Source organism: Globicephala melas, chromosome 1 (genome assembly GCF_963455315.2).
Source record: "Globicephala melas chromosome 1, mGloMel1.2, whole genome shotgun sequence".
NCBI lineage: Eukaryota > Metazoa > Chordata > Mammalia > Artiodactyla > Delphinidae > Globicephala > Globicephala melas.
Window position 1 is genome coordinate 62,839,001 of NC_083314.1, and position 25,738 is coordinate 62,864,738.

Consider the following 25,738-nt stretch of genomic DNA (forward strand, 5'->3'; position numbering starts at 1 on the left):
ATGGCAGCCCTACCCTTAATTTGCCCATTGCTCCCACCTTTCGTTTTAGATAACCATAGTTGTGTTCTAAGTGTGTGTCTTTCTCTGTGGAAATAAGTTCATTTGTATCAGTTGTTAGATGCCACCCAGAAGTGATATCATAAGATATTTGTCTTTTGCTTTCCGACTTACCTCGTGTCCTGTGATTATCTCTAGGATCATCTGTGGTGCAGCAAAGAGCCGTGTTTCCTAGTTTTCCACGGCTGATATTCCACTGTGCACATGGACCACTCCTTCTTTGTCCACTCATCTGCTGATGGCCATTTTGGTCGCTTCCATGTCTTGGCTTTTGTGCATATTGCTGCAGTGCACCTTTGCCAGCCTGTGTCTTCTCGACTCTGGTCTGCTCGGGTGAAAGGCCCAGCGGTGGGCCTGCTGGATTGAATGGTACCTCAATTTTTGCTTTGAAACACAGTTCCTTTGTGTTCTCATTATTGGCTCTTACTCCTTTACACCTCAACAGCAGCTAGAGGGTACACAGTTCTCTAAAACCTCTTCAGCATTGATTGTTTGTAGACTTTCTGCTTATGGTCATTCGAGTGGTGTGTGTTGAGACCTTTTCATAGATTAGATTGGCATGAGTCTAATAATTCCTGATGTTGAACTTTTATCCATTTCCCTTTTTATTTGTAAAGAGTGTGTAAAACTTACCTCTCATAGGATCTTCTTGAAAACTTTGCTCTCTTTTAAGCTTTTTGGCCACTCCCTACCTCAGAACATTTTTTTGAGGGCAGGTGTCCTTTACAGCCCTGAGTCCTTGTGAGTATTAAGTGACCATCAGCCGTGGTTTAGAGCCGCTCTTGCGGGAAACGGCCACAAGGCGGCACAATTTCTCCATTTACAACTCAGGGCATTTGGGCAACAGAGGCTTCCTGGAAATCGTGTTAGGAGGCTGTAAATTAGAGTGGAATGTGCCAAGGCAAACCCCTAACAGCTTATATCTCCTTACTCTTGTTTGTTTTTTAAATGTAATTTTTCTTTTTCCTCAGAGCAAATGAGATAAAAATGTTGTGTATGTTCTAGGTGTACAGAATCTGGTTCATTGTATCTATGTATCTATCTATTCATCTTTGCCTCCTTTCCCATGGACGTTATTACAGAGTGTTGAGTGGACCTCTCTTGGTATTCCATAGGTCTTTGGTGATTCTAGGTTTCATATGTAGTAGTATAGGGCTGACACCCCCATATCCTAATTTATCCATTCTTACCACCTTTCCGTTTGGTTAAACATAATCTTGATTTCTTAATCCATGAGTGTCCTTTTCTTCGAAATAAGTTCATGGGTATCATTTTTTAGGTAACACGTATAAGTGATATCATAGGATATCTTTCTTTCGCTTTCTTTCTCACTTCAAGGTGTGTGATTATCTCTGGGTCCTTCTATGGTGGTGCAAACAGCACCGTTTCATGCTTTTCCATGGCTCATGTTCCACTGTGTACATGGACCACTTCTTCTTTGTCCATTCATCTGTTGATGGCCATTTTGGTTGCTTCCAAGTCTTGGCTGTGGTAAATATCACTGCAGTGTAGGATTGCCAGCCTGTGTCTTTTGGATTCTGGTCTTCTCAGGTGATAGGCACAGCAGTGGGTCTACCAGACCATATGGTAGCTCCATTTTTACCTTGAAACGCATGTTCTTTCTGTTGTAACTACTGGCTGTTACCAGTTTTCCTCCCACCAGCAGCTACAGGGTACACAGAGTTCTCTAAAACCCGTTCAGCATGTATTGTTTGTGGACTGTTTTGCTGATGATCATTCTGACTGTTGTGAGGTGAACGTTTTCATAGATTGGATTTGCGTGTCTTTATTAATTTCTGATGTTAAGCATTTTTTCCATGCCCTTGCTTTGGTGAAAGAAAAGAAAAAGAGAAGAAAAGCCAAAATGTGTGTAAAATATGCCTCTTGAAATTGTCTTCTTGAAAGGTTGCCTCTTTTGAAGTTTTTGGTCGATTTTCGACCCCAGAATGTTTTTTTGAGGACAGGTGTCATTTACAGGCCTGCAATTGAGGTGAATTTTAACTGACCATTTGCACTGGGTTTAAAGCTGCTGCTGTTGGAGGAAGGCCGAAATGCTGCAGGATTTCTCCACTCTCAAATCTGGTTACTAGGTCAAGAGAGCCTTCCTGGGAGCTGTGTTCCAAGGTTGGAAGGTAGAATGGCATGAGCCAGGAAGAACGCCCATAATTTTATGCCCCATTATTTCTTGTTCATTTTTTTAATATAATCTTTTATGATAGCAAATTTGATTGTAATGTTTGCTTTGTTCTAGGTGTGCAAGATGTGTTTTTTTTTTACACCGAGACATATATGTATTCATCTTGGGATCCATTTGCCAGGTAGGTTATGACACAGTGTTGAGTAGTCTTCTCTTGGAATTCTGTAGGTCTTTGGCGATTATATATTTCACATGTGTTTGTATACCTCTGTCGACCCCAATATCCTAATATATCCAATCTTTACAACTTTCCAATTGGTTAAGTATAAGTTTGTTTAATAAATCTGTGATTCCTGTTATCTGTGGACATATCTTCGTTGGTATCCATTTCTAGGTAACACCTATAATTGATATCATAGGATATGTGTCTTTTGCTTTGTGACTTACTTCAAGTTGTGTGATCACCTCCAGAGTCATCTACGGTTCTTCAAACTGCTTCGTTTCATGTTTTTTCCATGGCTCATATTCCATCTGTACACGTGCCAGTTCTCCTTTGTCCATTCGTATCTTGATGGACTTTTTGATTGCACCATGTCTTGGTAATTGTAAAACTGCTGCAGTGCAGTTTTGCCTGCCTGTGTCTTTCTAATTTTGTCTTCTTAGGCCACAGTCCCAGGTGTGGGCCTGGGGGATCATATGGTAGCTCATTGTTTACCTTTTAAAGGCACCTCCATTCTGTTTTCATTAGTGGCTCTTACCACTTTATGTCCCAGTTTAGGTTAAGGGTATGCATTTCACCACAACCCTTTCGGCATTAATTGTTCGCAGTTTTTTTTGCTGATGGTCATTCTGACTGGTGTGAACTGATAGCTTTTTGTGGTTGGATTTGCATGCATGTTATAATTCCTTATATTGAGAAATTAGCCATGTCCTTTTTTTTAAAGAGTACAACTTACCTATTCAAAGAGTTTTCTGGAGTTATGTGTCATATTTTGAATATTTTAGACCATTACCTCCCTCAAGACATTTTGAGGGCAGGTGTCATTTGCAGCCCTGCATGCCTTGTGAATATCAAGTGATCATTAGCACAGGTTTTAAAACTGCTGTTGCAGGTTACAGCCACAGGGAAGCAGCATTTCTACATTCCCCACTGTGGTTACTAGGATACAGAACTCTTCTGAAAGTTGTGTTCCTGGTTGTAAATTAGAGTAGAATGTCCCTGGAGAAACACCCAAATTTTATGTATGCTTACTTATGTTTGTTTTCAAAATTTAATTTATATTTTTTATCGGAGTTTATTTAATTAGTGTGTTCTGATTAATTGGGTGTATAGAATCTGGTTAAATATTCATATATATATATATATATATATATATGTGTGTGTGTGTGTGTGTTCATCTTCGGAACCTGTTCCTATGTAGGTTATTACAGGGTGTTGAGTAGACCTCCTGGTAACTGGTAGGTGTTTGGTGATTATGTATTTTATGTGTATCATCTATATTATGTGTATAATGTGTATAATCATACACATTATATGTATAATATGTATGATTATATATTTTATATGTATTTTATATGTATCAGTGATTATATAATTTATATATTTTATATGTTTATATACATATATGAGTATATGAATGTTACCTCATGTTAATATACATATACTCATAAATATACTCACAAATGCATTTACTCATGTTATACATGAGTACAGATAGCCCATAATCCTAATTAATCCATTCCTCCCACCTTTCATTTTGTTTAACCATTAGTTTGTTTTATAAGTCTGTGAGTGTCTTTTTCTGTGGAAATATGTTCATTGGTAACAATATTAGGATAACATGTGTAAATGTTACAATACGATATTTTCCTTTCCCTTTCAACTTATTTCACATAATATGATTATTTCTAGGCTCATTAAAGGACATGAAAATGGCACTGTTTCATTTTATCCACGTTAATAATTCATTAGGTACTTGTACCACTTCTTCTTTGTCCATTTATCTGTTGATGGACATTTTGTTTGCTTCCATAACTTGGCTATTGTAAATATTGCTGCAGTGCAGGATTACCAACCTTTTCCTTTTGGTTTCTGGTCTTCTCTCGTGATAGGCCAAGCTGTGGGCATACCAGATAATATAGTAACTGACTTTTTAACTTTAAACCCACCTCCATTCTGCTTTCACCTTCCGCTGTTACCAGTATACATGCCCCACCAGCTAGAGGGTACACAGTTCTCTAAAACCCCTTAAGCATTTGTTGTTTGTAGACTTTGTTGCTGATGATCACTCTGATACAACTCAACATCAGGAATTATCAGACTCATGCAAATCTAATCTACAGATTAGACTCATGCAAATCTAATCTACGCAGAGGTTTGAACATACAGCAGTTGAATGCCCATCAGCACTAAGTCTAGAAACACAAAATGCTGAAGGGGTTTTAGAGAACTCTGTACACTTTTGCTGCAGGTGAGATGTTAAGTAGTAGCAGCTAATAATAAGAACACAAAGAGGCTGCATTTAAAAGTAAAAATTGAGCTATAATTTGATCTATCAGGCCCATTGCTGTGCCTATCACCTGAGAAGACCAGAATCCAAAAGACACAGGCTGGCAATCCTACACTGCAGTAATATTTACCACACCAAAGACGTAGAAGCAACCAAAATATCCATCAACAGCTGAATGCATCAAGAAGACCTGGTCCATGTACACAACGGAATATTAGCCATGGAAAAGCATGAAACAGTGCTGTTTGCACCACCATAGAAGGACCCAGAGATAATCACACACCTTGAAGTGAGAAACCGAAAGAAACACATCCTATGATATCACTTATACGTGTTACCTAAAAAATGATACCCATGAACTTATTTCGAAGAAAAGGACACTCATGGATTAAGAAATCAAGATTATGTTTAACCAAATGGAAAGGTGGTAAGAATGGATAAATTAGGATATGGGGGCGTCAGACCTATACTACTACATATGAAACCTATAATCACCAAAGACCTATGGAATACCAAGAGAGGTCCACTCAACACTCTGTAATAACGTCCATGGGAAAGGAGGCAAAGATGAATAGATAGATACATAGATATAATGAACCAGATTCTGTACACCTAGAACATACACAACATTTTTATCTCATTTGCTCTGAGGAAAAAGAAAAATTACATTTAAAAAACAAACAAGAGTAAGGAGATATAAGCTGTTAGGGGTTTGCCTTGGCACATTCCACTCTAATTTACAGCCTCCTAACAGGATTTCCAGGAAGCCTCTGTTGCCCAAATGCCCTGAGTTGTAAATGGAGAAATTGTGCCGCCTTGTGGCCGTTTCCCGCAAGAGCGGCTTTAAACCACGGCTGATGGTCACTTAATACTCACAAGGACTCAGGGCTGTAAGGGACACCTGCCCTCAAAAAAATGTTCTGAGGTAGGGAGTGGCCAAAAAGCTTAAAAGAGAGCAAAGTTTTCAAGAAGATCCTATGAGAGGTAAGATTTACACACTCTTTACAAATAAAAAGGGAAATGGATAAAAGTTCAACATCAGGAATTATTAGACTCATGCCAATCTAATCTATGAAAAGGTCTCAACACACACCACTCGAATGACCATAAGCAAAAAGTCTACAAACAATCAATGCTGAAGAGGTTTTAGAGAACTGTGTACCCTCTCGCTGCTGTTGAGGTGTAAAGGAGTAAGAGCCAATAATGAGAACACAAAGGAACTGTGTTTCAAAGCAAAAATTGAGGTACCATTCAATCCATTCAATCCAGCAGGCCCACCGCTGGGCCTTTCACCCGAGCAGACCAGAGTCGAGAAGACACAGGCTGGCAAAGGTGCACTGCAGCAATATGCACAAAAGCCAAGACATGGAAGCGACCAAAATGGCCATCAGCAGATGAGTGGACAAAGAAGGAGTGGTCCATGTGCACAGTGGAATATCAGCCGTGGAAAACTAGGAAACACCTACACACATCTGTTGCTGCACCACAGATGATCCTAGAGATAATCACAGGACACGAGGTAAGTCGGAAAGCAAGACAAATACCTTACGATATCACTTCTGGGTGGCATCTAACAACTGATACAAATGAACTTATTTCCACAGAGAAAGACACACACTTAGAACACAACTATGGTTATCTAAAACGAAAGGTGGGAGCAATGGGCAAATTAAGGGTAGGGCTGCCATACGTACACAAATACATATGAAATACATATATATAAGAGACTCACCATATACGAAGGGAGGTCTACTGAACACTCTGTATTAATTTACATGGGAAGAGGATCTGTACATGAATATATATATATGTGTGTGTGTGTGTGTATATATATATATATATATTTTTTTTAGAAATGAACCAGAGTGTGTACACCTAGAACAAATAATATTCTAATCATTACCCTGATTAAAAAAATTAAATTATAACAATGAAGAAGATGTCCTGAGACATAAACTTATGCGTTTTTTTTCCTGGCACATTTCATTCTAATTTATAACCTAGGAACACGAGTTCCAGGAAAGCTCTGCTGCCCTAGTAACAAGGTTTGGGAAAGGAGAAACGCTGCCACCGTGCGGCCATTTCCCACAGCAGCAGCATTCAACCCAGTGCTAATGGTCACTAAATATTAACAACGATTGCAAACTTGTAAGTGACACACGCCTTCAAAAAAAATCCTGCGGTCGAAAATCGACCAAAAGTATCAAAAGATGGCAAGGTTTCAAGAAGACAATTTCAAGAGGTATATTGTACACGCAGTGGTTTTTTTTTTCTTTTTAACAGCAACAACAACAACAAAGTCATGAAAAAATGCTCATCATGAGGAACTGTTAAAGATATGCAAATCCAATCTTCACAAACGTATCAGCTCACACCGGTCAGAATGACCATCAGCAAAAATTCTGCAAACAGTAAATGCTGAAGGGGCTGTGGAGAAAGGCGTACCCTCATCTCTAAGTGGGACTAAACTGGGAAGAGCCACTAATGAAAACAGAACGGACCTGCCTTTAACAGATACCCATTGAGGCACCATAGGACTCAGCAGGCACGCTCCCGGGCCTATGACCTAAGAAGACACAATTAGAAAGACACAGGCAGGCAAAGCTGCACTGCAACAGTATGACAGTAGGCAAGACAGGGAAGCTACCAAAAAGTCCATCCAAAGATGAATGGAAAAGGAGAACTGGTACATGTACAGATGGAATAGTAGCCAAGGAAAAAAATGAAACAATGCCGTTTGCAGCACCATAGATGAGCCTGGAGGTAATCACAACATGAAGTAAGTCAGAGGGCGAAGGACACATATCCTGTGATATCACTTAATGGTGTTACCTGAAAATTGATACCAATGAAGATTTTTCACAGAGCAAGGCAATCAAAGATTCGATCAACAAATATATGGTTAACCAAATGGAAAGGTTTGAGGACTGGATAAATTAGCATATTGAGGGAAACAGAGCTACACCAACACATGTGAAATATATAAGCACCAAGGACCTATGGAATACCAAGAGAAGACTACTCAACATTGTGTCCTAACCCACATGGGAAATGGATCCGAAGGTGAACAGATAATAGGCATATATGTGAAAGAACCACATCTTGCACACCCAGAACAAACAACACATGGTAATCAAATTTGCTGTGATAACAAATAAAAATCAAATTAAGAAAACCAACAAGAAGTAATGAGACATAAACTCATGGGGGTTTTTCCTGGCCCATTCCATTCTAACTTACAGGTTGGAACATTACACCTAGGAAGGCTGTTTTGCCCTAGTAACCAGATTTGGGAATGGAGACATGCCACAGCCTTGTGACTGTCTCCCGCAAAAGCAGCTTTAAACACAGTGTTCAGGGTCTCTTACTATCCACAAGAATTGCACCTCTGTAAATGACACCTGCCCTCAAAAAAATCCTGGGTTCGAATATCGACGAAAAAATGCAAAAGAGGGCAATCTTTCAAGAAGACGATTTCAAGAGGCACATTTAACTCACACTCTTTCTTTTTTTCTTTATTTTCGTTTAACAAAAAAGGCCGTGGAAAAAGCTCCATATCAGGAATTACTAAAGACATGCAAATGCAATCTACAAAAACGTTTACGTGACAACAGTCAGAATGATCATCAGCAGAAAATCTCCAAACAATAAATGCTCAAGGGGTTTCAGACAACTGTATACCCTCTAGCTGCAGCTGGGATGTCAAATGGTAACAGCCAGTAGTGAGAACAGAAAGGAGGTCAAAATTGAGCTACCATATGATCTGGTCGGCCCACTACTGGCTCTATCACCTGAGAAGACCAGAATCGAAAAGACACACGTTGACAATCCTACACTGGAGCACTATTTACCCTAGCCACGACTTGGAACAACCAAAATGTCCATCAACCGATGAATGCACGAAAAAGAAGTGGTCCATGTACACAACGGAGTATTACTCCGATACAATAAATACAGTCAATATAAAAAACAAACATAACTAAGGAGACATAAGCTTTGTGTGTTTATCCGGGCACATTCCACTCTAATTTACAACCAAGGAACACTACTTCCCAGAAGGTACTGTTTCCCTAGTAACTAGAGTAGGCAATGTAGAAATGCTGCCGCCCTGTGGCCGTTTGCCGCAACAGCAGTTTTACAACCTGTGCTAAAGGTCACTTCGTATTCACAAGGACTGCAGGGCTATAAATGACACCTGCCAGCAAAATGTGTTGAGGGAGGTAATGGCAAAATAAATTCAAAATATGCCGCATACTTCAAGAAACTATTTGAAGGTAAGCTGTACTCACTCTTTAAAAAACAATAAAAAATGCATGGCTATAAGCTCAATATAAGGAATTATTAGACATATGCAAATCCAGCCACAAAATGGTATCAACTCACACCGGTCAGAATGACCCTCAGCAAAGAAATAAAAACAATACATGCTGAAGAGGCTGTGAGCAAATGCACTCTCACCTTTAAGTGGCTCGTAAACTGGTAAGTGCCACTAATGAAAAGAGAATGGAGCAGCCTTTAAAAGGTAAACACTAAGATACCATATGATCCCGGAGGCCCACTCCTTGGCCTATAACCTAGGAACACGGAAATGGAATGACACATTCAGGCAAAACTGCCCTGCAGCAGTATTACAATCGCCAAGACATGGAAACAACCAAAAAGTCCATCAAGATACGAATGGACAAAGGAGAACTGGCACGTGTACAGATGGAATATGAGCCACGGAAAAAACATGAAACGAAGCAGTTTGAAGAACCGTAGATGACTCTGGAGGTGATCACACAACTTGAAGTAAGTCACAAAGCGAAAGACACATATCCTATGATATCAATTATAGGTGTTACCTAGAAATGGATACCAACGAAGATATTTCCACAGATAAGAGGAATCGCAGATTTATTAAACAAACTTATGCTTAATCAATTGGAAAGTTGTAAAGATTGGATATATTAGGTTATTGGGGTTGACAGAGATATACAAACACACGTGAAATATATAATAACCAAAGACCTACAGAATTCCAAGAGAAGACTACTCAACACTTTGTCATAACCTACATGGCTAATGGATCCCAGGATGAATACATATATGTATCGGTGCCAGAAACACACACATCTGGCTCATGTAGAACACACAAAACATCATCATCAAATCTGCTGTGATAAAAAATAAAAATTAAATTAAAAAAACGAACAAGATATAATGGGGCATAAAACTATGGGGGTGCTTCCTGGCTCATTCCATCCTAACATACAACCTTGGAACACAGCTTCCAGGAAGTCTCTGTTGACTTAGTAACCAGATTTAAGAATGGAGAAATGCTGCAGCCTAGTGACCGCCACCTGCCAAAGCAGCTTTAAAGACAGGGCTAAGGGTCCCATTATATTCACAAGAATTGCAGGCCTGTAAACGACACCTGCCCTCAAAAATACCTGGGTTGGAATATCTACCTAAAAATTCAAAGAGGGCAACCTTTCAAGGAGAAAATTTCAAGAGGCCTATTTAACTCATTTTTTCCTTTCTCTCTTTTTTTCTTGTTCAGCAAAGAAGGCCATGGAAAAAGCTTAACCTCAGGAATTAATGAAGACATGCAAATCCAGTCTACAAAAACGTATACCTGCCAACAGACAGAATGATCATCAGCAAATAATCTCTAAACAGTAAATGCTCAAGGGGTTTTAGAGAACTGTGTAGCCTGTAGCTGCTGGTGGGATATCAAATGGTAACAGCCAGTAGTGAGAACAGAAAGGAGGTGCGTTTAAAGGTAAAAATTAAGCTACCATATGATCTGGTAGGCCCGGTACTGGGCCTATACCCTGAGAAGACCAGAATCAAAAAGACACAGGCTGACATACTTACGAGGCAGCACTTTTTACCCTAGCCACGACTTTGAACAACCAAAATGTCCATCAACACATGAGTGCATACAAAAGAAGTGGTCCATGTATGCAATGGACTATTACTCTGATAAAAAATATAAATTAAATATAGAAAACAAACATAAGTAAGGAGACATATGCTTTGGGTGTTTATTCATACACATTCCACTGTAATGTACAAACAAGGAACACGACTTCAGAGACGTATTGTTTCCCTAGTAACCAGAGTGGGGAATGTCGAACTGCCGCCCCGTGGCCCTTTGCCGCCACAGCGGCTTTAAAACCTGTGCTAAAGGTCCATTCATATTCCCAAGGACTGCAGGGCTATAAACGACACCTGCCAACCAAATGGTTGAAGGAGGTAATGGCCAAAAACATTCAAAATAGGGTGCATACTTTAAGAAACCATTTGAATAGGTAAGCTGTACTCTGGAGGTAATGACTCTGGAGGTAATCACACAACTTGAAGTAAGTCAGAAAGCAAAAGACACGTACCCTATGATATCAATTATAGGTGTTACCCCAAAATTTATACCAATGAAGATATTTCCACAGAGAAAAGCAATCAGAGATTTATTAAACAGACTTTTGATTAACACATTTCCATTTGGTTAAACATACTTTTGTTTCCTGTATCCATGTGTGTCCTTCTCTTGGCAATAATTTTATGGGTATCAATTTTTAGGTAACACCTATAAGTGATGTCATAGGATATCTGTCTTTCGGTTTCTTTCTTACTTTAAATTGGGTGACTATGTGTAGATCCTAGTATGGTGTTGCCAACGGCACTGTTTCATAGTTTTCCATGGATAATATTCCATTGTGTACATCGACCACTTCTTCTTTTTGCATTTTTCTGTTGATGGACATTTTGGTTTCTTCCAAGTCTTGGCTATTGTACATGTTGCCAGAGTGCAGGATTGCCAGCCTGTGTCTTTTTGATTCTGGTCTACTCAGGACATAAGCCCATCAATTGGCCTACCAGATCTCATGGTAGCTCAATTTCTACCTTTAAACGCACCTCCATTCTGTTCTCACTACTGGCTGTTACCAGGTTACATCCCAACAGCAGCTAGAGGGTACACATTTCTCTGAAATCCCTTCAGCATTTATTGTTTGTAGGCTTTTTTTGCTGATGATCATTCTGATGGCTGTGAGGTGAAAGTTTTTGTAGACTGGATTTGCATGGCTTTATTAATTCTGACGTTTAGCATTTTTCCATGCCCTTTTTCTTAACAGAAAAAATGAAAGAAAAAGAGAAGACAAAATGTGCGTAAAATATGCCTCTTGAAATCGTCACTTTGAAATGTGCACGTCTTTTGATATTTTTGCTCGATTTATGACCCAAAAGTTTGTTTAGAGGTCAGGTGTCATTTACAGGCCTGGAATTATTTTGAATATCAAGTAAAGGTTAGCTCTGGGTTTAGAGCTGCTGTTGTGTGAAACGGGCACAAGGCGGCAGCAATTCTCCTTAACAAATCTGGTTACTAGGTCAACAGAGCCTTAAGGGAAGTCGTGTTCTAGGATGTAAGTTAGAATGGAATGTGCCAGGAAAAAGACCCTTAAGTTTATATCTCACTATTTCTTGTTTGTTTTTTTAATTTAATTTAATTTTTTATCACAGCAACTGTGATTACAATGTTTTGCTTGTTCTAGGTGTGCAGGATGTGGTTGTTTTACACATATACATATATCTATTTTTCTTTGGACCCTTTTCCCATGTAGGTTATGACAGTGTTGAGTGGTCTTCTCTTGGTATTCTGTAGGTTTTTGGTGATTATATACTTCACCTGTGTTTGTATATCTCCGTTAACCCCAAGATCCCAATGTATCCAATCCGCACACCTTTCCATTGGTGAACCATAAGTTTGTTTAATAAATCTGTGATTGCCTTTCTCTGTGAAAATATCTTCACCGGTGTAAATTTTTAGGTAACACCTATAAGTGATATCATAGGATACGTGTCTTTCACTTTCTGACTTACTACAAGTTGCGTGATTACTTCTAGACTCATCTATGGTGTTGCCAATAGCACTGCGTCATTTTTTTCCTTGGCTAGTATTCCATCTGTACATGTACAAGTTCTTCTTTGTCCACTCATCTGTTGATGGACTTTTCGTTGCTTCCATGTCTTGGCTATTGTAATACTGTTGCAATGCACATTTGCCTGCCTGTGTCTTTCCAGTTCTGTCTTCTTCGGTTATAGGCCCAGGAGTGGGCCTGCTGGATCATATGGTAGCCAAATGTTTACCTTGTAAAGGCACCTCCATTCTGTTCCATTAGTGGCTCTTACCAGGTTACGTCCCATTTACAGTTGAAGGTATGCACTTCTCCATAACCCCTCAGCATTTATTGTTTGTAGTTTTTCTGCTATTTTTTATTTTGACTGCTGTGAGCTGATACCTCTTTGTGGCTGGATTTGCATGCGTCTCTAAAACCCTTGAAATTGAGCTTTCAGGCATGTCCTTTTTTTCTTCAAACTGTGAGAACAACTTACCTCTTCAAATGGTTTTCTTGAAGTATGTGCCACATTTTGAAATATTTTGGCCATTACACTCCTCAAGACATTTTGAGGGCAGGTTTCATTTACAGCCCTCCAGTACTTGTGCATATGAAGTGACGATTAGCACAGGTTTTAAAGATGCTGTTGCAGGTAATGGCCATTGTGCGGCAGCACTTCCACTTTCCCCATTCTGGTAACTAGGGAAACAGACCTTCCTGCCAGTGGTGTTCCTCGTTTATACACTAGAGCTGAATATGCCCGGATAAAACCCCAAAGGCTGCTGTTGTCTTACATTAAACTGTAACCTAAACCGTACCCGATCCCTAACCCTAACCGTAACCCTAACCCTTACACTAAGCCATGCCCTAATAATAACCCAAACACTAACACTAACACGTACCCTAACCCTAACCCATTGTCGTAGCCTAACCCTAACCCTAAACCTTACACTAACCCGTGTCCAAACCCTAACCTTAACAGGTACCCTAACCATAACCCGTTGTCATACCCTAACCTGTACCCTAACCCACACACTTTCCATAACGCTAAATCTAACACTAAACCATACCCTAACACACAAACTAATCCTAACCTGTACACTAACACTAACCCATACCCTAACACAGACTCTAACCCTAACCCATTGTCATACACTAACCAGTACCATAAACAGTACCCATTCCCTAACGCTAACCCTAACCCTAACAAAAAACCATACCCTAACCCTTACCCTAATCCTAACCCATGCATTAACACTAACCCGTACCTTAACACGTATCCTAACCCTAAAACGCTGTCGTACTCTAACCTGTACACGAAACCGTACCTGTTCCCTAACCCTAACCCGTACCCTAATCCTAACACATACACTAACACTAAACCGTACCCTAACATGTACCCTAACACGTTGTCGTACCCTGATGTGTACCCTAAACCGTACCCATTCCCTAAACCTAACCCTAACCCTTATCCTAACCCGTACCGTAATCCTTACCCGTACACTAACACTAACCGTACCCTAACACGTACACTAACCCTAACCTGTTGTCTTAGCCTAACATGTACCCTAAACCATACCCATTCCCTAAACCTAACACTTAGCCTAAACCTAAACCGAATCCTTACCCTAACCAGTACTCTACTCCTAACCCATACACTAACACTAACCCGTTGTCGTACACTAACCTGTACACTAAACCGTACCCGTTCCCTAACCCTAACCCTAGCCCTAACCCTTGCCCTAAGCCTTACCCTAACCTGTACCCTAATCCTAACCCATACACTAACACTAACCCATAACCTAACCTGTATCCTAATCCTAACCCATACACTAACACTAGCCCATACCCTAACATGGACCCTAACCCTAACCTCGTGTCATACCCTAAACTGTACCCTAAACCGTACCCTAATGCTAACCCTAAACGTTACCGTAACACGTACCCTAATGCTAATCAGTACACTAACACTAACCCGTACCCTAAACCCTCTGTTCCCTAACTGTAACCCTAACCCTAACACTTACCCTTACACTTGCCCTAACCAGTACCCTAATCCTAACCCGTACACTAACAGTACCCCATACCCTAACATGTACAGAAACCCTAACCCGTTTTCGTACCATAACCTGTACCCTAAACAGTACCCTTTCCCTAACCCTAACCCTTACCCGAAGCCTTACCCTAACCCGTACCCTAATCCTAACCCGTACATTAACACTACCCCGTACCCTAACACGTACAGTAACCCTAACCCGTTTTTGTACCCTAACCTGTACACTAAACAGTACCCTTTCCCTACCCTAACCATACCCTAATCGTAACCAGTACACTAACACTAACCCGTAGCCTAACACGTACCCTAACCCTAAACCGTTGTCATAACCTAAACTATTCCCTAAACCGTACCCGTTCCCTAACCCTAAACCTAACCCTAACCCTTACCATAACCCATACTCTAATCCTAATCCATACACTAACTCTGACCCGTACCCTAACACATAACCTAGCCCTAAACCATTGTCGTTCCCTAACCTATATCCTAAACCGTACCCATTCCCTAACACTTACCATAAGCCTTACACTAAACTGTACCCTAATCCTAACCCATACACTAACACTAACCTGTACCCTAACACGTACCCAAACCCTAAACAGTTGTCGTGCAGTAACATGTACCAGAAACCGTACACATTCCCTAAACCTAACCCTTACCCTAAGCCTTATCTTAACCCATACCCTAATCCAAACCCATACACTGGATTTGGCGGAAGATGGCGGAAGAGTAAGATGCGGAGATCACCTTCCTCCCCACAGATACACCAGAAATAAATCTACACGTGGAACAACTCCTACAGAGCATCTACTGAATGCTGGCAGAAGACCTCAGACCTCCCAAAAGGCAAGAAACCCCCCACGTACCTGGGTAGGGCAAAAGAAAAAAGAATAAACAGAGACAAAAGGATAGGGACGGGACCTGCACCAGTGGGAGGGAGCTGTGAAGGAGGAAAAGTTTCCACACACTAGGAAGCCCCTTCGCGGGCGGAGACTGCGGGAGGCGGAGGGGGGAGCTTCGAAGCCGCGGAGGAGTGCACAGCAACGGGTGCGGAGGGCAAAGCGGGGAGATTCCCGCACAGAGGATCGGTGCCGACCGGCACTCACCAGCCCGAGAGGCTTGTCTGCTCACCCGCCGGGGCGGGCGGGGCTGCGAGCTGAGGCCGGAGCGCAGGGAGAGGACTGGGGTTGGCGGCTTGAACATAGCCTGAAGGGGTTAGTGCACCACGGCTAGCCGGGAGGGAGTCCGGGGAAAAGTCTGCACCTGCCGAAGAGGCAGGAGACTTTTCCTTCCCTCTTTGTTTCCTGGGGCGTGAGGAGAGGGGTTTAAGAACGCTGCTTAAAGGAACTCCAGAGACGGGCGCGAGCCGCGGCTAAAAGCGCGAACCCCAGAGACGGGCGCGAGCCGCGGCTGAAAGCGCGGACCCCAGAGACGGGCGCGAGCCGCGGCTGAAAGCGCGGAATCCAGAGACGGGCGCAAACCGCGGCTAAAAGCGCGGACCCCAGAGGCGGGCGGGAGACGTTAAGGCTGCTGCTGCCGCCACCAAGGGGCCTGTGTGCGAGCACAGGTCACTCTCCACACCCGTCTTGCGCGGAGCCTGTGAAGCCCGCCACTGCCAGGTTCCCGGGATCCAGGGACAACTTCCCCGGGAGAACGCACAGCGCGCCTCAGGCTGGTGCAAAGTCAAGCCGGCCTTTGCCACCGCAGGCCCGCCCCGCACTCCGAGCCCCTCCCTCCCCGCCGGCCTGAGTGCGCCAGAGCCCCCGAATCAGCGGCTCTTTTAACCCCATCCTCTCTGAGCAAAAAACAGACGCCCTCCAGTGACCTACACGCAGTGGCAGGGCCAAATCCAAAGCTGAGCCCTGGGAGCTGTGAGAACAAAGAAGAGAAAGGGAAATCTCTCCCAGCAGCCTCAGAAGCAGCGGATTAAAGCTCCACAATCAACTTGATATACCCTGCATCTGTGGAATACCTGAATAGACAACCAATCATCCCAAATTAAGGAAGTGGACTTTAGGAGCAAGATCTATGATTTTTTTCCCTTTTCCTCTTTTTGTGAATGTGTATGTGTATGCTTCTGTGTGAGATCTTGTCTGTATAGTCTTGCTTCCACCATTTGTCCTAGGGTTCTATCCGTCCATGTTTTTTTTTTTTTTAAATTTTTTTTCTTAATAATTAATTTTAATAACGTTATTATACTTTACCTTCGTTCTTTCTTTCTTTCTTTCTTTCTTTCCTTCCTTCCTTCCCTCCTTTAGACAACGAATCATCCCAAATTGAGGAGGTGGTCTCTGACAGCAAGATTTATGATTTTTCCCCATTTACCTCTTTTAGTGAGGGTGTATGTGTATGCTTCTGTGTAAGATTTTGTCAGTATAGCTTTGCTTCCAACATTTGTCCTAAGGTTCTATCCGTCCCTTTTTTTTTTCTAAATAAGAATTTTTTAATTCAATAACTTTATTATACTTTATTTTATTTTTACTGTATCTTCTTTCTTTCTGTCTTTTTTCCTTCTTTCCCTCCTTCCTTCATTCCTCCCTCCCTTCCTCCCTCCTTTCTTTCCTTCTTGCCTTCTTTCCTTCTTTGCTTCTTTCTTTCTTTCTTCCTTCCTTCCTACCCTCCTTTCCTTCTTTCTTTCCTCATACTTCTACTAATTCCCTCTACTTTTTCTCCCTTTTATCCTGAGCCGTGTGGATGAAAAGCTCTTGGTGCTCCAGCCAGGAGGCAGGGCTCTGCCTCTGAGGTAGGAGAGCCAACTTCAGGACACTGGTCAACAAGAGACCTCCCAGCTCCACATAATATCAAACGGCGAAAATCTCCCAGAGACCTCCATCTTAACACCAGCACCCAGCTTCACTCAACGACCAGCAAGCCACAGTGCTGGAGAACCTATGCCAAACAACTAGCAAAACAGGAACACAACCCCACCCATTAGCAGAGAGGCTGCCTAAAATCATAATAAGGCCACAGACACCCCAAAACACACCACCAGACATGAACCTGCCCACTAGAGAGACAAGATCCAGCCTCATCCACCACAACACAGGCACTAGTCCCCTCCACCAGGAAACCTACACAACCCACTGAACCAACCTTAGCCACTGGAGACAGACATCAAAAACAGGAGGAACTACGAACCTGCAGCCTGCAAAAAGGAGACCCCAAACACAGTAAGATAAGCAAAATGAGAAGACAGAAAAACACACAGCAGATAAAGGAGCAAGATAAAAATGTACCAGACCTAACAAATGAAGAGGAAATAGGCAGTCTACCTGAAAAAGAATTCAGAATAATGATAGTAAGGTTGATCCGAAATCTTGGAGATAGAATGGACAATAGAATGGACAAAATGCAAGAATCAGTTAACAAGGACCTAGAAGAACTAAAGATGAAACAAGCAACGATGAACAACACAATAAATGAAATTAAAAGTACTCTAGATGGGATCAATAGCAGAATAACTGAGGCAGAAGAACGGATAAGTGACCTGGAGGATAAAATAGTGGAAATAAATACTGCAGAGCAGAATAAAGAAAAAAGAATGAAAAGAACTGAGGACAGTCTCAGAGACCTCTGGGACAACATTAAACGCACCAACATTCGAATTATAGGGGTTCCAGAAGAAGAAGAGAAAAAGAAAGGGACTGAGAAAATATTTGAAGAGATTATAGTTGAAAACTTCCCTAATATGGGAAAGGAAATAGTTAATCAAGTCCAGGAAGCACAGAGAGTCCCATACAGGATAAATACAAGGAGAAATACGCCAAGACACATATTAATCAAACTGTCAAAAATTAAATACAAAGAAAGCATATTAAAAGCAGCAAGGGAAAAACAACAAATAACACATAAGGGAATCCCCATAAGGTTAACAGCTGATCTCTCAGCAGAAACCCTACAAGCCAGAAGGGAGTGGCAGGACATACTGAAAGTGCTGAAGGAGAAAAACCTGCAGCCAAGACTACTCTACCCAGCAAGGATCTCATTCAGATTTGATGGAGAAATTAAGACCTTTACAGACAAGCAAAAGCTGAGAGAGTTCAGCACCACCAAACCAGCTTTACAACAAATGCTAAAGGATCTTCTCTAGGCAAGAAACACAAGAGAAGGAAAAGACCTATAATAACGAACCCAAAACAATTTAGAAAATGGGAATAGGAACATACATATCGATAATTACCTTAAATGTAAATGGACTAAATGCTCCCACCAAAAGACACAGATTAGCTGAATGGATACAAAAACAAGACCCTTATATATGCTGTCTACAAGAGACCCATTTCAGACCTAGAGACACATACAGACTGAAAGTAAGGGGATGGAAAAAGATATTCCATGCAAATGGAAACCAAAAGAAAGCTGGAGTAGCAATTCTCATATCAGACAAAATAGACTTTAAAATAAGGACTATTAAAAGAGACAAAGAAGGACACTACATAATGATCAAGGGATCGATCCAAGAAGAAGATATAACAATTGTAAATATTTATGCACCCAACATAGGAGCACCTCAATACATAAGGCAAATACTAACAGCCATAAAAGGGGACATCGACAGTAACACATTCATAGTAGGGGACTTAAACACCCCACTTTCACCCATGGACAGATCATCCAAAATGAAAATAAATAAGGAAACACAAGCTTTAAATGATACATTAAACAAGATGGACTTAATTGATATTTATAGGACACTCCATCCAAAAACAACAGAATACACATTTTTCTCAAGTGCTCATGGAACATTCTCCAGGATAGATCATATCTTAGGTCACAAATCAAGCCTTGGTAAATTTAAGAAAATTGAAATTGTATCAAGTATCTTTTCTGACCACAACGCCATGAGACTAGATATCAATTACAGGAAAAGATCTGTAAAAAATACAAACACATGGAGGCTAAACAATACACTACTTAATAACGAAGTGATCACAGAAGAAATCAAAGAGGAAATCAAAAAATACCTAGAAACAAATGACAATGGAGACACAACGACCCAAAACCTGTGGGCTGCAGCAAAAGCAGTTCTAAGGGGGAAGTTTATAGCAATACAAGCCCACCTTAAGAAGCAGGAAACATCTCGAATAAACAACCTAACCTTGCACCTCCAGCAATTAGAGAAAGAAGAAGAAAAAAACCCCAAAGCTAGCAGAAGGAAAGAAATCATAAAAATCAGATCAGAAATAAATGAAAAAGAAATGAAGGAAACAATAGCAAAGATCAATAAAACTAAAAGCTGGTTCTTTGAGAAGATAAACAAAATAGATAAACCACTAGCCAGACTCATCAAGAAAAAAAGGGAGAAGACTCAAATCAATAGAATTAGAAATGAAAAAGGAGAGGTAACAACTGACACTGCAGAAATAAAAGAGATCATGAGAGATTACTACAAGCAACTCTATGCCAATAAAATGGACAATCTGGAAGAAATGGAAAATTCTTAGAAATGCACAACCTGCCAAGACTGAATCAGGAAGAAATAGAAAATATGAACAGACCAATCACAAGCACTGAAATTGAAACTGTGATTAAAAATCTTCCAACAAAGAAAAGCCCATGACCAGATGGCTTCACAGGCGAATTCTATCAAACATTTAGAGAAGAGTTAACATCGATCCTTCTCAAACTCTTCCAAAATATAGCAGAGGGAGGAACACTCCCAAACTCCTTCTACGAGGCCACCATCACCTTGATACCAAAACCAGACAAGGATGTCACAAAGAAAGAAAACTACAGGCCAATATCACTGATGAACATAGATGCAAAAATCCTCAACAAAATACTAGCAAACAGAATCCAACAGCACATTAAAAGGATCATACACCATGATCAAGTGGGGTTTATTCCAGGAATGCAAGGATTCTTCAATATACGTAAATCTATCAATGTGATAAACCATATTAACAAATTGAAGGAGAAAAACCATATGATCATCTCAATAGATGCAGAGAAAGCTTTTGACAAAATTCAACACCCATTTATGATAAAAACCCTGCAGAAACTAGGCATAGAGGGAACTTTCCTCAACATAATAAAGGCCATATATGACAAGCCCACAGCCAACATCATCCTCAATGTTGAAAAACTGAAAGCATTTCCACTAAGATCAGGAACAAGACAAGGTTGCCCACTCTCACCACTCTTATTCAACATAGTTTTGGAAGTTTTAGCCACAGCAATCAGAGAAGAAAAGGAAATAAAAGGAATCCAAATCGGAAAAGAAGAAGTAAAGCTGTCACTGTTTGCAGATGACATGATCCTATACATAGAGAATCCTAAAGATGCTACCAGAAAACTACTAGAGCTAATCAATGAATTTGGTAAAGTGGCAGGATACAAAATTAATGCACAGAAATCTCTGGCATTCCTATATACTAATGATGAAAAATCTGAAAGTGAAATCAAGAAAACACTCCCATTTACCATTGCAACATAAAGAATAAAATATCTAGGAATAAACCTACCTAAGGAGACAAAAGACCTGTATGCAGAAAATTATAGGACACTGATGAAAGAAATTAAAGATGATACAAATAGATGGAGAGATATACCATGTTCTTGGATTGGAAGAATCAACATTGTGAAAATGACTCTACTACCCAAAGCAATCTATAGATTCAATGCAATCCCTATCAAACTACCACTGGCATTTTTCACAGAACTAGAACAAAAAAATTTCACAATTTGTATGGAAACACAAAAGACCCCGAATAGCCAAAGCAATCTTGAGAACGAAAGAAGGAACTGGAGGAATCAGGCTCCCTGACTTCAGACTATACTACAAAGCTACAGTTATCAAGACGGTATGGTACTGGCACAAAAACAGAAAGATAGATCAATGGAACAGGATAGAAAGCCCAGAGATAAACCCATGCACATATGGACATCTTGTCTTTGATAAAGGTGGCAGTAACGTACAGTGGAGAAAGGACAGCCTCTTCAATAAGTGGTGCTGGGAAAACTGGACAGGTACATGTAAAAGTATGAGATTAGATCACTCCCTAACACCATACACAAAAATAAGCTCAAAATGGATTAAAGACCTAAATGTAAGGTCAGAAACTATCAAACTCTTAGAGGAAAACATAGACAGAACACTCTATGACATAAATCACAGCAAGATCCTTTCTGACCCACCTCCTAGAGTAATGGAAATAAAAACAAAAATAAACAAATGGGACCTAATGAAACTTCAAAGCTTTTGCACAGCAAAGGAAACCATAAACAAGACCAAAAGACAACCCTCAGAGTGGGAGAAAATATTTGCAAATGAAGCAACCGACAAAGGATGAATCTCCAAAATTTACAAGCAGCTCATGCAGCTCAATCACAAAAAAACAAACAACCCAATCCAAAAATGGGCAGAAGACCTAAATAAACATTTCTCCAAAGAAGATATACAGACTGCCAACAAACACATGAAAGAATGCTCAACATCATTAATCATTAGAGAAATGCAAATCAAAACTACAATGAGATATCATCTCACACCAGTCAGAATGGCCATCATCAAAAAATCTAGAAACAATAAATGCTGGAGAGGGTGTGGAGAAAAGGGAACACTCTTGCACTGCTGGTGGGAATGTGAATTGGTTCAGCCACTATGGAGAACAGTATGGAGGTTCCTTAAAAAACTACAAATAGAACTACCATATGACCCAGCAATCCCACTACTGGGCATATACCCCGAGAAAACCAAAATTCAAAAAGAGTCATGTACCAAAATGTTCATTGCAGCTCTATTTACAATAGCCCGGAGATGGAAACAACCTAAGTGCCCATCATCAGATGAATGGATAAAGAAGATATGGCACATATATACAATGGAATATTACTCAGCCATAAAAAGAAACGAAATTGAGCTATTTGTAATGAGGTGGATAGACCTAGAGTCTGTCATACAGAGTGAAGTAAGTCAGAAAGAAAAAGACAAATACCGTATGCTAACACATATATATGGAATTTAAGGAAAAAAATGTCATGAAGAACCTAGGGGTAAAGCAGGAATAAAGACGCAGACCTCCTAGAGAACGGACTTGAGGTTATGGGGAGGGGGAAGGGTGAGCTGTGACAGGGCGAGAGAGAGTCATGGGCATATATACACTAACAAACGTAGTAAGGTAGATAGCTAGTGGGAAGCAGCCGCATGGCACAGGGATATTGGCTCGGTGCTTTGTGACAGCCTGGAGGGGTGGGATAGGGAGGGTGGGAGGGAGGGAGACGCAAGAGGGAAGACATATAGGAACATATGTTTATGTATGACTGATTCACTTTGTTATAAAGCAGAAACTAACACACCATTGTAAAGCAATTATACCCCAATAAAGATGTTAAAAAAAAAAAAACCCATACACTAACACTAACATGTACCCTAACACGTACCATAACTGTAACCCTTTGTCTTACCCTAACCTGTACCTTAAACCGTACCCATTACCTAACCCTAACCCTAACCCTAACCTTACCCTAACACGTACCCTAATCCTAACCCATACATTAAAACTAACCTGTACCCTAACCCTAACACATTGTCATACTGTAACCTGTACCCTAAACCCTACTAGTTCTCTGACCCTAACCGTAGCACTTACCCTAACCAGTACCGATATCCTCACCCGTACCCTAACACTAACACATAACATAACACGTACCCTAAACCTAACACACTGTGGTACTCTAAAATGTATCCTAAACCGTACCCATTCCCTAACCCTAAGGCTAACCCTAACCTTAACCCTAACCCTAACCTTTACCCTAAGCCTTACCCTAAACCGTACCTTAATCCTCAGCCATACACTAACATTAACACGTACGCGAACACGTACCCTAACGCTAACCCATTGTTGTTCCCTAACCTGTACCCTAAACCGTACTCATTCCCTAATCCTATTGAAAACCCTAACCTTTACCCTAAGCCTTACCTTACCCATACCCTAATTCTAACCCATACACTAACCCATATCCTAACACGTACCCTAACACTAACCTGTTGTCATACCCTAACCTGTATCCTAAATCGTACCCATTTCCTAACCCTAACCCTAACCCTCACCCTTACGCTAACACGTACCCTAATCCTAACCCGTACACTAACACTCACCCGTACCCTAACATGTACACTAACCCTAACACGTTGTCATATTGAAACCTATACCTTAAACCGAACCTCTTCCCTAATGCTAACCCTAACCCTAATCCTTTCCCTAAGCCTTACCCTAACCCATACCCTAATCCTAAACCATACGTTAACACTAACCTGTACCCTAACATGTACCCTAACCCTAACAGGTTTTCGTACCCTAACCTGTACCCTAAAGCATACCTGTTCCCTAATCCTAACCTGAACCCTAAACCTTACCCTAACCTGTACCCTAATCCAAACCCGTACACTAACACTAACCCGTACCCTAACCCTAACCCTCTGTATACCCTAAAATGTACCCAAAACCATACCAGTTCCCTAACTCTAACCCTTACTCTAACCCTTACTGTCACCCTTACCCTAACCCATACCCTAATCCTAACCCGTACACTAACACTAACCCTAACCACTTGTACCCTAACCTATACCCTAAACTGTACCTGTTCCCTAACCCTAACCCTTACCCTAAGCCTTACCCTAATCGTAACCCATACACTACCACTACCCCATACCCTAACACGTACCCTATTCCTAACACATTGTCGTACCGTAACCTATACCCTAAACCGAGCCCTTTCCCGAACCCTAAACCTAACCCTAAGCCTTACCCTAAGTCTTGCCCTAAACCTTACCCTAATCCTAACCCTACACTAACACTAACCTGTAACCTAACACATAACCTAACCCTAACCTGTTGCCGTACCCTAACCTGTACCCTAAACCATAATGGTTCCCTAACCCTAAACCTAACACTTACCCTAACCCTTACCCTAACCCATACCCTAATCCTAACCCGTACACTAACACTAACCCGTACCCTAACACATACACTGAACCTAACACGTTTTCGTACCCTAACCTGTACACTAAACCAAAACTGTTCCCTAACCCTAACCCTTACCCCTAAACCATAGCCTACCCTGTACCCTAATCCTAACCCGTACACTAACAGTAACCCATACCCTAACATGTGCCCAAATTTTAACACGTTGTCATACCCTAACCTGTACCCTAAACCGTATGGTGATGCTAACCCTAACCCTATCCCTTAACCTAAGCCTTCTCCTAACCCGTACCCTAATCCTAAACTGTACACTAACGCTAACCCATACCCTAACATGTTGTTGTACCCTAATGTGTACCCTAAACCGTACCATTCCCTAAAGCTAACCCTAACACTAACCCTAAACCTAACCCTTACCCCAAGCCTTGCCCTAACCTGTACGCAAATCCTAAGCCGTGCACTAAAACTATCCCATGCCCTAACACATACCCTCAACCTAACCCATTGTCATATGCTAACCTTTACCCTAAACGCTACCCTTTCCCTAACCCTAAACCTAACACTAACCCTAAACCTAACCCTAACCCTTACCCTAAACCTTTCCCTAAACCTTACCTTAATCCTAACCCATACACTAACACTAACTGGTAACCTAACACATATGCTAACCCTAACCCGTTGTCGTACACTAACCTGTACCCTAAACTGTATCCGTTCCCTAACCCTAACCCTTACACTTTCCCTAAGTCTTCCCCTAACCTGTACCCTAATCCTAACCTGTACACTGACACTAACTGGTAACCTAACACATACCCAAACCATAACACGTTGTCGTACCCTAACCTTTACCCTAAACCGTACCCATACCGTAACACGAAACCTAACCCTATGCATAACCCTTACCCTAAGCCTTACCCTAACCCGTACCCAAATCCTAACCCGTACACTAACACTAACCCATGCCCTAACACATACCCTCAAGCTAATCTGTTGTCATATACTAACCTTGACCCTGAAACCTACCCATTCCCTAACCCTAAACCTAACACTAACCCTAACCCTAAACCTTATCCTTAAACCTTACCCTAATCCTAACCCATACACTAAGAGTAACCATTACCTTAACACGTACACTAACCCTAACCCATTGTCGTACCCTAACCTGTACTTTA

The 25,738-nt window shown here is 41.1% G+C and overlaps 1 long non-coding RNA gene across 1 annotated transcript in view; it reads left to right on the top strand.

Annotated features, from left to right (window-relative positions):
• LOC132597134 (uncharacterized) overlaps window positions 1-9,904 on the top strand; it is a 50,833-nt gene extending 40,929 nt beyond the window's left edge. The window contains exons 8-10 of the long non-coding RNA XR_009563544.1: window positions 2,309-2,375; window positions 5,974-6,223; window positions 6,988-9,904. This is a non-coding gene — a long non-coding RNA (uncharacterized lncRNA). The remainder of the gene's footprint in view (window positions 1-2,308; window positions 2,376-5,973; window positions 6,224-6,987) is intronic.
• The last annotated feature ends 15,834 nt before the right edge of the window (window positions 9,905-25,738 follow it).